Consider the following 14,595-nt stretch of genomic DNA (forward strand, 5'->3'; position numbering starts at 1 on the left):
TATAGTATGTTTTTCATACATGAGACACACACACTAACGTAGGCTATATAGTATGTTTTACATACATGAACACACACACTAACGTAGGTTATATAGTATGTTTTTCATACATGAACACACACACTAACGTAGCCTATATAGTATGTCTTTCATACATGAACACACTAACGTAGGCTATATAGTATGTTTTTCATACATGAACACACACACTAACGTAGGCTATATAGTATGTTTTTCATACATGAACACAACTGAATCAGTTGTGTGAAGCTCCTCCCATGTGGCTTCCTGCTGTAAATGTAGCTGTGGGGAGGAGGGGGGTTGAGTGGCCCCGCCCCACTCATTAACTATTCTATTGTTATTTAATTAGCTTCCAATGGTTCTTAATCACTTGTCCCATTCACCTGAAGACGCTCCCTCGTCTCTCAGAGTGAGTTGCAGTCAGTGTGTGGGCTGCTAGCAGTGGTGGAAATTTACTGACTAGATTTACTTAAGTACTGTAATTAAGTACAATTTTGAGGTATTTGTAATTTACTTGAGTATTTCCAATTTTCAATACTTTTAGTTTAGGCCTACTTCTACTCCACTACATTTCTGATCCACATATTCTACTTTTACTCCACTACATTTATTTGCGATGCGACGGATTGTGAGCTTGTAGATCGGCTATTTTCAAAAGATTTTCATACATTTGAAAACTTGAAATGGGACATTTCTGCACAATGAGTACTTTTACTTTTGGTACTATAAGTATATTTTCATACCAACACTTTTGTACTTTTACTCTTAAAACATTTGAGTACTTTTTCCATCACTGGCTGCTAGTAGCCCCGCCTGCCTCCTATTAATCTGTGGCTGTGGCTCACACACACACACACACACACACACACACACACACACACACACACACACACACACACACACACACACACACACACACACACACACACACACACACACACACTTTAATTTATTTATTTGGATTTTCAATTAGAATACATGAATCATGTCAACATCCAGTTAAAACAGTTTCCATCAAAATAAAACATATCAAAATGTATTCATATTGTGTATACTCCACTACATTTCTGATCCACATATTCTACTTTTACTCCACTACATTTATTTGCGATGCGACGGATTGTGAGCTTGTAGATCGGCTATTTTCAAAAGATTTTCATACATTTGAAAACTTGAAATGGGACATTTCTGCACAATGTGTATTTAAGATATTGAAAACATTTTAATGCCAGATTTCACATCCTGAACCTATTTTAGACTTTATGTAGTGACATATTTGGCCCATGGGAGGCAGTTAGCCTAGAGTTGATATTATACAGATGATAATAAAACTGAACATTAATGACATTTTTAATTGTCTATTTCCAGATGGATATGTGTACTATGACGCTCAACGCTGTGTGTTTAACTCCAGTGAGCTGAAGGACATACAGTACATAGAGTCAATGAATTTCGATGGTGATGAGCTGCTCAGGTGGGACAGTAGAGTAGATCAGTTTGTTGGATACACTGAGCTTGGTGTGAAGCAGGCAGAGCGCGCCAATAAAGATCCTGGAATACTGGCTTATAGGAGAGCAGCACTAGAGGGATTCTGCAAACCCAACACTGAGCTCTACTACTCCTCTGTTCTGAACAAGAGAGGTGAGCTGATCTCAGAGCAGCACTCAGCACTCATCACCTCATAAACTATAACATGACATCATAATAAATCATTCTATCATTCTTTTCAAAGCAGATATAAAAGCTCATAGCGGGCACAGAGTGCCGTGCTATGAGCTTGTAGATCTGCTATTTTTGAAAAATCGTGAAAATTATAATACATTTATTTTTAAAGTTAACATTTGTAACTCAAATCTTTGCTTCTGGTGGTCCCTGGAACAACATTTTTGACAAATGTTCGCTTTAAAAAAATATATATTTAAACATTTGCACACATTTTCACGATTTTTTAAAACATTGCGGATCTACAAGTGCCGCGCTATGAGCTATTATGGTATATACAATAAGGGTAATAATAATAATAATAATAATAATAATAATAATCATCATCATCATCTTTTTTAGGAGTGGAGCCCAAAGTGAGACTGAAGTCAATGACTCCCCCTCGTCGTGGTGAACACACTCACATGCTGAGGTGCAGCAGCTACGACTTCTATCCTAAAGTGATCCTGGTGACCTGGTGGATAGGTCAAGAACCTTTGACCTCTGGTCTCTCCTCTACCGATGAACTGTCTGATGGAGACTGGTACTACCAGTACCACTCCTACCTGGAGTACACACCCAGGTACACACCTAACAGACACCTATACATAGAAATACACACCTCTACTGGTACTATCAGTACCACTCCTACCTGGAGTACACACCCAGGTACACACCTAACAGACACCTATACATAGAAATACACACCTCTACTGGTACTACCAGTACCACTCCTACCTGGAGTACACACCCAGGTACACACCTAACAGACATACACCTATACCTATACATAGAAATACACACCTCTACTGGTACTACCAGTACCACTCCTACACACCCAGGTACACACCTAACAGACTAACAGAAAAAATTGTGTTTGTGTGTTTGTGTGTGTGTGTGTATGTGTGTGTGTGCGTACGTGCGTGCGTGCGTGCGTGCGTGAGTGATACAGATCAGGAGAGAAGATCACATGCATGGTGGAACATCCCAGCCTGACCGCACCTATCAAGATGGACTGGGGTCAGTTACTGTAATCTACTGTAGGCCTACTTTACTGTAATCTACTGTAATGTGTTACACTACACTCTGTTTTAAAGACGGGGTGCTGTGATTTTCAGTGATCCCCCCCCCCTAAAACATGATCAGGTATTATGACATCAGGTATTATGGTTATACTAGGAGGAAGATTTTTTCAAAAAAGTGTACACACCTCCAGTTCATTAAAGGCAGGTACACACTGTAGGATATTTGGTCGCCGACCTTTTTTGGCGCTCGCCGACAAAACCTCCCGATCTGACACAGATCGGCCTTTGATCGGCGAGCTAATGCTCGCTGTGTGTGAAAGGTTCCGCGAGACGATGTGGCCGCGATTATCCGCTCTGCGACGGCTTTCCGACCGTTTTCAGATAACTACCATGTTAGATATTCAGATGTGTCCCAGACAGGACAGCAGACAATATCGTACAGTATGAAAGGAGCTACGACCACCTTGCGAGGAGATGCACGCTACAGCCAATGAGAGCACATTACAGCCACCGTGGCAATGGAAGGTCGGTGGACCTGACCACAACAAACAGATCCCCCGCATAGTTACCGTCCAGTCCTGTATTAAGTTAAACATTATTATAAAACAGAATGAGAGTGAGCGAGCGTGCTCGAAGGGGGGATGTTTATTTGAGACTATTGCACAGAGATAGAGAGAGAGAGAGAGAAAGACACAGAGAGCGAGCGATGTGTGTGTGTGTGTGTGTGTGTGTGTGTGTGTGTGTGTCCTTGTCTGTGAGTGTTGCCAGATTTTGCGAGAGAAATAAGCAACCAGGTTTGTGAAAATGAGCACTTTACAAATCCACACAGATCTTGTATGGGGGTCTATGGCACAACATATTTTCAGAAGGGGGAGGTCTGCGCCTATGCGGACAATTAATTATTATTATTAATTTGGGGGTCCTTGCCATGAACATGTTTGAGAACAACTGGTTCAAACAACATTAGGAAACAAGGCCAAAAAAGCAACTACACTTTCAAGCAACTTTACAGAAAAACAATCCCAAAGTCGCTTATAATAAGCGGACATGGCAACTCTGTCACTGACTGTTTCAGCGCACTTGCCGCGCGAGAGAGAGAGAGAGAGAGGGAGAGAGAGAGAGGGGGGGAGAGGCATATCACAGGATACATCGATTAAAATGAATTGGAATTAACACAAATGTATGTATTGGGTCCGACTCTGGAGATAGCATCCTAGTGAACTATCCTACAGTGTGTAATCCCTGGTCGGGGATCAATCTATAGTGTGAAAACCACAACGATATATGACAGCCGATTTCAAGAAATAAACTCCTGCTGTGTGTAATGCTTAACGATCAGATGACCCCCCGAGCACTTTAAGGTCCTGCAGTGTGTACCTGCCTTAAGTATACCTGGTTCTCACCTTAGCACCTCCCACCTGAACCAGTGCCTCCGCCTCCTGTCCTAGTCCCTCCTCCTCCTCATGCCCACACCTGTTGTGTTATGATAATGAGGGGGAGGGTATATTTCTACTGCGTCATTAAAGCGCTGTTTTTCTATTGGCACGTTTGACCCTCAAGGTTTCAGCCTCCAGGCTCCTTAGGGGCGGCCATAGCTGAGTGGTTAGTGAGCCCGCCTAGGGAACCAGCTGGCCCTGGTTGCCCCAGTTCGATTCCAGGCTATCCCAGCATATGTGCCGATGATATGAAATTTGTCCCTGAGCAAGACTCTTAACCCCAATTGCTCACAGGTTCTCATTGGAAACAAGACCGCAAGGACTTTCATGAACGACCTGTTAAAAGGAATTATCCTTATCCTAGGCAGAAACTCAAAATAGTCAGAGAAGACATAAAACACCATTAAAACACCACCAGGGGGCTTAATGAAGATCTATCAACCTCATAGACACATGAAAGACAGAAAAAGTGCAAAACCATGGCACCACCTCTTTAAGGGTTCAAGGATTCTTCTCTTTTTAAACCCGAAGATACATTTGTTTTGCAGAAAGGAAACGCAGCAATCCAATTAAAAACAAGACTAATAATACAGACACCAGAAATAAAAATCAATACAAATACATTAAAACATCCTAAAAAAAGTAACCATTCTAATAAGAAGGTCATGACAGGAGCCTCACCTACTTAGAGCTTAAGTGTCACGTCTAGATGAGGTACATCATCTTAGTTTACTAATGGCTGCAGGTACAAAGACATTTATAGAATTTATAGAATTTATAGAATTCATTGAATTGCTGGAGTGAAGGAGCTGAGAGTGACTGTAAAGTTTGAGAACAGTCCTTAGAGAATGAACTGGTCTTATATAAATGCTGCATTAATATCAATGGTAATGGTCTCGTGGTTAGAGTGTCTGCCCTAAGATTGGCAGACATTGGCAGCACTTGGTGCCACGCTACGAGCTTGTAGATCTGCTAATTTAGAAAAATTGTGAACATTAAATGTTCACAGTCTTTCTAAAATAGCAGAACGAAATAGCAGAACGATTTGCACAAATTGTGTGCAAATCTTTGAATGTATACTTTTTTAAAGCGAACATTTGTAATGTCTCTCAACAAATGTCTTAATGTTTCTGAAAAACTATTGTTGCTATAATATCAGTGGTGCTCAAACTTTTTCTTGTCAAGGACCCCAAAATTAGCTGATCCCCATCAAAATATGTTGTTCCAGCCCCCCCCCTCCAGAAGCAAAGATTTGAGTTAAAAATGCTGTTTTTAAAAGAAAATAGCAGATCTGCTATTTTTTGAATAGCCAGAGTCTTAAATAATGCTTATAGCTCAAATATAAAATGACACTGATGACTCCATGTCAGAGTCAGTAAAGAACAAGGTGTTTTAATCTACTGTAATGATATGATATGATATTATATGATATGATATGATATGATATGATATGATATGATATACTATACTATACTATACTATACTATACTATACTATAATATAATATAATATAATATAATATAATATACTATACTATACTATAATATAATATAATATAGTATAATATGATATAATATAATATACTATACTATACTATACTATACTATAATATAATATAATATGATATAATATAATATATTATAATATATAATATAATATTTGTATTGTCAGATGACTCCATGCCAGAGTCAGTGAAGAACAAGGTGGCCATGGGAGCATCAGGTCTGGTTCTGGGTCTGGTCTTGTTCCTGTCTGGATTCATCTACTTCCAGTGGAAGAAACGAGGTGATTAACATGTTTAATTAACATGTTTAATTAATTATTATACTACCAGTGGAAGAAATGAGGTGATTAGCTTGTTTAATTAACATGTTGACTGTTGTTGTGTTATTTTGTTGTTGTGTTGTTGTGTGTTATTGTGTTGTTGTGTTATTGTGTTGTGTGTACATTTTTGCGTTTTAGAAAAACGCACAAATAGAGAAATACACACAATACAGTAGGCTACATAGGATTTATTTGTGTGTGTGTTTTAACTGTCTCTCTTCTTCTTCTATCAGGTCGTATTCTGGTGCCGACAACCAATGACGATCTTTAGACTCCTCCCACACACCCAGGTTCACTTCCTCTTCCTTTTTACCAAACTTTTTTTTTTAATGTATAAAAGTGTATAAAACTATAAAACATACACAAAACAACATGCTTGTGTAAGAAGTGAAACAACTAGCCTGGTAAACCATCCTGGTCGTGTGAATTCAAATTATCATACAGTCTTCTGCTTCCTTTATTATAATAATGAACCTAATAATCAAATGTAATAGTCAAATGATTTGTTGTCATCACACTGATGACAATGTGGTCAGATGGTGGGGGGGGGGTCCTCTTGGTAAACTGTGTAGTTTGGACCATGAGGATTGATGTCTCCATGAATTGAGTACGTGGGGATCTCATTTGAAACAAGACATTTTGGCTTTCATGAGCGATCCATTTTAGCTGAACACAACATTTCAGTGAACTGAACCCAATGATTCAGTTCATTGAACAAAACATTTCAGTGAACTGAACCCAATGATTCAGTTCATTGAACACAACATTTCAGTGAACTGAACCCAATGATTCAGTTCATTGAACACAACATTTCAGTGAACTGAACTCATTGATTCAGTTCATTGAACACAACATTTCAGTGAACTGAACCCAATGATTCAGTTCATTGAACACAACATTTCAGTGAACTGTACCCAATGATTCAGTTCATTGAACAAAACATTTCAGTGAACTGTACCCAATGATTCAGTTCATTGAACACAACATTTCAGTGAACTGAACCCAATGATTCAGTACTTTGAAAACACTAGCAGGATCAAAGACAGAACCTTGTGGTCCAAAGGAGAGTGTTCTACCAACTGAGCTGCCCTTCCATTCCATTCCATTCCAGTCATTTAGCAGATGCTTTTATCCAAAGTGACTTACAATAAGTGCATTCAACATAGGTAGGGAACAAAACTACTAATCACCAGAAGTCCTAAGTACATTTTCTGCTAAAACAAGCAACTAAGAGTATACCTAGCGCTAAGGTAAAAGCATAGCCGAGGGAAGACCTTTTAGGTTAGGGGTGCGGTATGCGCACGCGCAAATTGGGTTAATTTTTTTGTGGTTCTGGGCGGATTGGGTTAGTTTTTTCCCCATTTTTTGGTTTCTTTATTTCGGTTTTAGGGTTAGGATTAGGGTTAGGTTAGAGTTATCTCTCCGCGGACAAAAAAAAACACTTCAGCACCACGGAGAGTGGACAGCGACACTGTCACTGCCGTTGCATAAACACACTACGGCATTGTTTTATTGACAGACTGCTTTAGCTTTTAAAGACCACAATTAAGTTAAGAACGGCAAATTAACAAACTGACACAGAAAATTAACCAGGCTTAGCTGAAAGCAACAGCATTTTTATTAACATAAATCAGTTTTTGACATAATTGCAGAATTGAAAATAAATAGCCTAAACTTAACATGGCGCACACACAGAGGCCATGCCACGCCAGCAGGCTAAGGCACAGAAACCCATCAGAACAAATAGGCATAGGCTACACAACACACACAGTATGGCAAGGCGCTGATTATCAAAACACAATACAGTACAGTATTATTATTAATACAGAAGGCATATATAAATTTGCAGCAGCTGGCACAGCGGCCCGGCCTTCAGAACACAATAGAATACAGTAGGCTATATATAACATTTATTAACAGTTGGCACATGTGGCCCATCATCATGATACAATAAATGTTATTAATTACCTTGGCTTAAACTTTTCCAAATGTGCTCTTGCGCTCTGGGGTGATGGAGATAAATTCCCTCATCAGCGCATGTATGTCCATGGTGTCCAGAATGTCACTGTGAACATGCATAAGGGTCAGATGTGTCAGTCTTTTCTGGGTCATTGTACTGCGCATCCATGTTTTCAGGCACTGAAGGGTAGAGAATGATCTCTCTGAGGATGCAACAGATATTGGCAGACTGAGGCACAACTTGATGAGGTTTTCGACATCTCTGAACATTTCTCTGGTTTGTGGCTGAAATTTGGTGAGACATGAACCCACGTCTGCGACTGTAGCGCATGGGGAATCCTTAACTATGTCTCCCAACACTTTGAGTTGGAGCTGCAGGCGGTCTGTGTCCAGCTGCTCATGCTTGGGCAGATGAAGGGCCTGTGCGTCAAATTCAACTGTGCCCTTTGCTGCGTTGATAACGGTCCTCTCTCTGCTTGCTGCTATACGCATGCTGTCCTGGTCAAATCTCCTCTCCAGTTCTGAGTGCACCAAATCTACAGCTTCATAAAACTCGTGTCTCCACTTGAGTTCTGCTGATTCAACAACCACCATTTCGGGTACCTCTGTGTGACGAAAGCGGGATGGGGTTTTGCTCACTCTTGGCGTGTCTGTGGGCATCTTCAGGCCGAGTTTGGAAGCACATGTTTTCACATCGGCAGTCATATTGGCCACTACGTTTTCATCCCTCAGTGCTGCTACCCTTTCTCTCAGGACATTTGCACATTCGAATGCCCCAAGTGTACTTGCTTGCCTTTGAGCTCTGTAAGCTTTTGGCGACTGCCTCACAGGGCCTGAACAATGCGTCACAGCACAGAAGCGCAAAGAACGTTTTTGCTTTCAATGTCTGTTTGTGCAGGCCCTTGATCTTGGCCCTCGTTTCCCCTCTGACACTCTTGTCATCCTTAAGTGTGTCAAGTGTGGCTACCAGGGTGCTGTATGAGGAGCAGACGCGCGAGATTGCCTTTGTGCGCACACACCACCGGGTTGGACACAGGCCTAAGATGTTAGTTACCACTTCATCTACATCAAAGAGAGATTCATACAGTTGTTTACGTTTTGATGATTCTTTTATAACGCCTGCAACACCCCGCACAAAGTTTAGTGCATCCGCCACAAGGCTCACCTCACGCGCAACCTCTCGCAAAACCAGGTCCAGAGAATGGTTACAACAGTGAACATACATTGATCCTGGGCACAGCTCCTTCAGTCGTGCTTGTACGCCAGAAAAGCGTCCCGACATATTGCTTGCTCCATCAAAACAAAACCCTGCAAGCCGCTTTTGTAAATATGTAGATAACTTGTCTGGCCTTCTGTTGCTCTCTTGTTTTGATCTCCTTCCCACTTGCCCCCCACCCCTCTTCTTCTCCCCCCCCCCCCCCTCTTCTTTCTATGAAAATTAACTTTGCGATGGGAACGATGTACAAAAACGAATTTCACCCACTTCTTGACCTTGTAAACCTGTGATGTGACAATAAAACTGATTCTCTCTGATTCTGTTCGATGGGGATATTTAAACGCATAAAAACGTCCTTCACACAGTTGAACAGGGTTTCTGCAGTTGAGTTGGGCGTATTGTAGAAGCCCAAAAAGTCACATTGGGACTCCAGGTTCTTGTCCACATATTGTAGGCTGCATGAGAACTGTTCCATAGTACTAACGTCGGTTGTGCCATCAGCTGTCAATCCATAGAAGGCACATTCTGATGAGCGTGACACTATCTTCCTCCGTATAGCGCGGCCAAACATTTGAATGATCTCATTCTGGATAGTATCTGACATCCAGTTATCTCGCTTGCGCACCCACTCGTTTTCTTTTTGGAGATTGTATGTGCGTTCCAGCATGTACTCATAGAGAATCCCGCCACGAGTACTATCCCCTCTGAAAGGAACTCCCTTGCGCCCAAGGAAGCTAATAGATCGAAACAACAGTTCCAGTACATCCCTAGCTGTTTTTTGCTGTTGAGCAGCCATGTCTGATAACATGGCACTGATTGGTGTGCGCCCTAGACTACTCAACTTCTCCACCGACTTGGAGTGCGCTTCTGACCTCTCATGCTCTTTGAATCTTTCTGTTGCTTTGCGCCAATTAGTGAAACCACCGTTAACTAACGGGTTGTCGAGCCTAACAGTATCTTTACTCATCAGTTTTTTCTCCACTGCGGAAATGCAAGAAAAACACATAACACAGTCACTGTCCTTCACGTAGTGTATCCATGGCCATTTTTCAAACCAACTAGGCTTGAATGATCGGTTATATGTTTCCTTTCCAAAACGTCTCCCCGGGAAGTTGAAGTCCTTGGGCTGGAATGGTTGATCAAGTGCCGCTAAACTTGGCACGGTGGTCACCCTGGCTGCAGGCAGACTCGGTCCCGGAGTCGGCCCGGACTGGATACTGCTGCTGCTGGGGTCATGATCTCCCCGAGGCCGTACAAACTCAACGTTCTCCTCTTCCTCCTCCTCCGATGACAACAACTCGACAATCACAGACTCATCAATGGTAGTAGTTGCTTGACTTGCTTCTGTATTCTGTTTTGATTTGGGCCCGCCACCAAAGAAATCAAAAATTCTTTTTTGAGCCATGGTGTAAACAACCTGTGACAGCCTAGGAGCTTGTGAGTGCGCACCGCACCGTGCGTAAAGTAAACACTGACTAAACAGGAAACAGCGGACAGGTGAACTGTCCGTAGGCATACGCTGATTCGTGATGATGATAATAAAACCAAAAGGTGTAGTTTAGCATTTTAGAATATTTATTTCTAAAATAGGCCTATTTTCTTTTATTCCCCAACCCAGTCCATTTTTTATTTATATGAATAACGTGACTTTCTTTTTTATCCTACCCCCCTCCTGCCAGAGGGGGGGCGGTAGGGGATGCCGCACCCCCCGCACCCCTACTTCCCGCGGTACTGCAAGCGTTCATAGCTACGTCGCTTTTTGATCCTTCGATGTAGGCTCCTGCTTGACAAGTAATAATCTGTCTCAAATTGGTCCGTGTTCATTGAAGATGTGCGTTGTTCTGCCGTGCGCTCAGCTAGGTTTCGATTGTGTATATATACTTCGTTTGGCGGGCGGTATCGCGCACCAAAAATAGCCGATCTACAAGCTCACAACGCCTCGCGTTGCGACGCGTTGTGGGCTTGTAAATCGGCTATAATTCTGCGCACGCACTGCACGGCATGGGGCTCAATTAAGTAAACTTTACTGTCTGCAGGTGCGGGCCAACGGATGCGCAGGGATTTCTACAGTTTACAGACAGAGGAGACTAGGGGACATTCTTACAACATTAAAGGCTGCATTCCAGTTCAGGAGAGTAAGACGGGGGCAATTCTATTGAATGCTGCCTCAGTGCCTTCGAGTACAGCAGGGCTTTTTTTTTTTTTTTCACCATTATAAATGCTGCAGCCATGGTTTGGCGAGGGCACTTTTTACCGACAGACATAAAAGGGCAGGGGCTCTAGCCCCCTTTAATGTCTATGTGTGCACGTGCATGTACATTACATTACATTACATTACATTACAGTCATTTAACAGACGCTTTTATCCAAAGCGACTTACAATAAGTGCATTCAACATAGGTAGGGAACAAAACTACTAATCATCAGAAGTCCTAAGTGCATTTTCTGCTAAACAAGCAACTAAGAGTATACCTAGCGTTAAGGTAAAAGCGCAATATATCAGCTACCTACTTTCTTAAAGAGATGAGACAAATAGCAAAATCAAATGAGCAAGAGCTAAAACAAATAAGTGTATCGACTAAACAAGATCCAATAAAACAATACAATAATAAAACAAGAGTTCGTACAACTAGTTAACAACAAGCAGGCCAGGCAAAGAGGAAGGGTAGTGTTTCTTGAAGAGGTGGGTTTTCAGTCTACGGCGAAAGATGGGCAGTGACTCTGCTGTCCTGACATCAGTGGGGAGTTCATTCCACCACTGTGGGGCCAGAACAGAAAAAAAGTTGTGACCGTGTAGATCGGCCAGAAGGACCCTTGAGCGACGAGGCAATCAGTCGCCCCGAGGTGGCAGACCGTAGTGGTCGGGCAGGGGTGTAAGCATCGACCATAGCCTGGAGGTAAGAAGGAGCTGTTCCTTTCACTGCCCTATAGGCTAGCACCAGGGTTTTAAACTGGATGTGAGCCGCTACGGGGAGCCAGTGTAGAGAACGGAGAAGGATAGTTGTGTGGGAGAACTTGGGGCGGTTGAACACCAGACGAGCCGCAGCTTTCTGAACAAGCTCCAGCTGATGGTAGATGCCGGAGCACCACCTTCCTACTAAGATACACTATTGACAAAGTATTGGTCAAATGTTGTTTGAATGGACTGAGTTTTTGATTGATTGAATATTTTATTAGGCAAAAAATGTAAAACAGCACAGTTACATTTAAAATACTTTGTCTAACAGGTCCGTTCATAAAAGTCCTTGCGGACTTGTTTCCAATGAGGGCCTTGGCCTTGTTTCTACTATGATGGTTATTGTAGTTGCAGGGAGGCTGCTGGGAGGTTATGTTTTTAATTAGTTTACTAACAACTTGTTCATGATCTATTAACTATTTATAGCATAGTTTTAAATCATTAAATACTACCACACATTTAACAAGTTATGAATAATACATTAACTAATACTTTAGAAATAATTAATTTACTATTATAAGGGAAGGTTGTTCTAAAGTGTTAACATGTTCACACGGTTAATAAATTCTGATTCTTATTGGTTTATTGTCTTTTCACAGAACACCTGGGTGTGTTTTCAGAGAAGCAGAGAGTCATCGCTGCCCCCTGTTGGAGAGAGGAGGAAATACATGTGTGTTCATTCAGCTTTTAAATAGTCATAACAGCAGCACAATGATGACATCATCAACCTTTTAAATAATCATAACAGCAGCACAATGATGACATCATCAACCTTTTTAAATAATCATAACAGCAGCACAATGATGACATCATCAACCTTTTTCACAAATGTGTCCTTTAAACAAGTGGACAACTATTAAAATGTAGTAGACGTGAATGCCTGACAGGGCTTCCTGTTATGACCGCCTACCTGGTTTGTGGTTTTTGAGTTTTTTTGTGTTCTTCTTTTGTTATGTTTTATTTTGTTTTGTTTTGTTTGTATTTTATGTTTTTTTCTGGCTGCTGCCGCTGTTAGTCTGTCCTGAGATATTTGAACACTGTTGAAGGGCCTGTTGCAGCCACTTTGATTGTGGTTTACTAGGTGTTTGATTGATTGATTGAAAATTTTATTAGGCAAAATAATGTAAAACAACACAGTTACATTTATAATGCTTTTGTCTAAAAGGTCCGGCCAAAAAAGTCCTTGCGGGCTTGTTTCCGTTGGGGTCCTTGAATTAATTTCATAGACATATGAAGTGTATGAAGTTGCTGTGATATTGTGAAGGTGTTGTGATATTACTGATTGACCTGGGCATACAGTAGGCGGGGCTTCAGCCAATTTGGGGGCACAGCCTATTTGGGGGTGTCACAGGTGCACAGCATTAGGGATTGGGAATCACAGAGGGAAACCGTACAGTTTTTCAACCGTGTGTGCGTTTGTTTGTTTTCAGTTTGTTTGAATTATTTTGGGTTTATTTTCAGTTAGTTGTTTAGTTATCCATTAAACACCCGGCTTTGTTTATGCTGTTATCATCCTGCTTCAAAATAAACATTTTAAATGCACTCAAAGAGAAGACCTGAGTTACTGTCAACACCACGCGTTGGAAAAGCTTCACACCACATCCCTCACTGGACATTATTTGTTGTTGGGCTGCCTTTACAGGGCCTTTATGCTGACAAGATATTTAATAACATTAAAACATACTTGAATGACATAAAACATACAGGGGTTCCCATGGAAATAGGGAAACATTTCCAAATAGTGAAAAAGCTCTAGATATACCGTAATAGACAGACAGACAGACAGACAGACAGACAGACAGACAGACACCTTAACACAGTGGTTCTCAACCTTTTCAGGCCGTGACCCCCAAATAATCACATTTGAACTGGGGGATTACATTTAGTTTGACTCGGTTCCACAGATAAAAAAAACCTCCTCGCATTTGCAAGGTGTTGTGAGCTTGTAGATCGGCTATTTTCACAATTTTTGCCTCTGTCTTATATTATTTGACAATTTGACCAGTTTTTATAGTATAGTTTGTTATACCTTTGTTGCAGTATATGATCTTTTTTTCTTTATTTTTTTAATAGGTATTAATAAGGTTTTAAAAGTCCTTAAATTGTCACTTCACTGTCATCTGGGGACCCCCCACCCAAATCGTGTGGGGACCCCCACAGGTTGAGAACCACTGACATAAATCAGACATTACATTTAGTTTGACTCGGTTCCACAGATAAATATTGTGAAAATAGCCGATCTACAAGCTCACAACGCCTGAGCTTGTAGATCGGCTAATTCCATTTTTTTTGCCTCTTTCTTAAATATATTTTTGACAATTTGGCCAATGTTTGACCAGTTTTTATAGCATAGTTTGATGATTAATAGAGGTATTAAAAATGATGGATAGATGGATAGATAGACATACAGAATCCTCTCCTTTCCAGTTGCCTCCTGGCGCCCCCTGGTGGCTTGGT

General features: G+C 41.3%; 1 protein-coding gene and 2 long non-coding RNA genes across 8 annotated transcripts in view; 2 read left to right on the forward strand and 1 right to left on the reverse strand.

Annotated features, from left to right (window-relative positions):
* Positions 1-14,595, forward strand: part of LOC308089529 (H-2 class II histocompatibility antigen, E-S beta chain-like) — a 142,324-nt gene that overhangs the window by 40,365 nt on the left and 87,364 nt on the right. The gene's annotated exons all lie outside the window — the stretch shown is intronic.
* LOC308089542 lies at positions 2,435-5,922 on the forward strand. Its single transcript, XR_013933519.1, has 3 exons — positions 2,435-2,477; positions 2,675-2,742; positions 5,855-5,922. It is a non-coding gene; the product is annotated as an uncharacterized lncRNA (long non-coding RNA).
* Positions 12,741-14,595, reverse strand: part of LOC308089541 — an 89,710-nt gene continuing 87,855 nt past the window's right edge. Inside the window, exon 3 of the long non-coding RNA XR_013933518.1 lies at positions 12,741-13,187. This is a non-coding gene — a long non-coding RNA (uncharacterized lncRNA). The remainder of the gene's footprint in view (positions 13,188-14,595) is intronic.

This window comes from Gymnoscopelus braueri, assembly GCF_963280865.1.
Source record: "Gymnoscopelus braueri genome assembly, chromosome: 7".
Taxonomy (NCBI): domain Eukaryota; kingdom Metazoa; phylum Chordata; class Actinopteri; order Myctophiformes; family Myctophidae; genus Gymnoscopelus; species Gymnoscopelus braueri.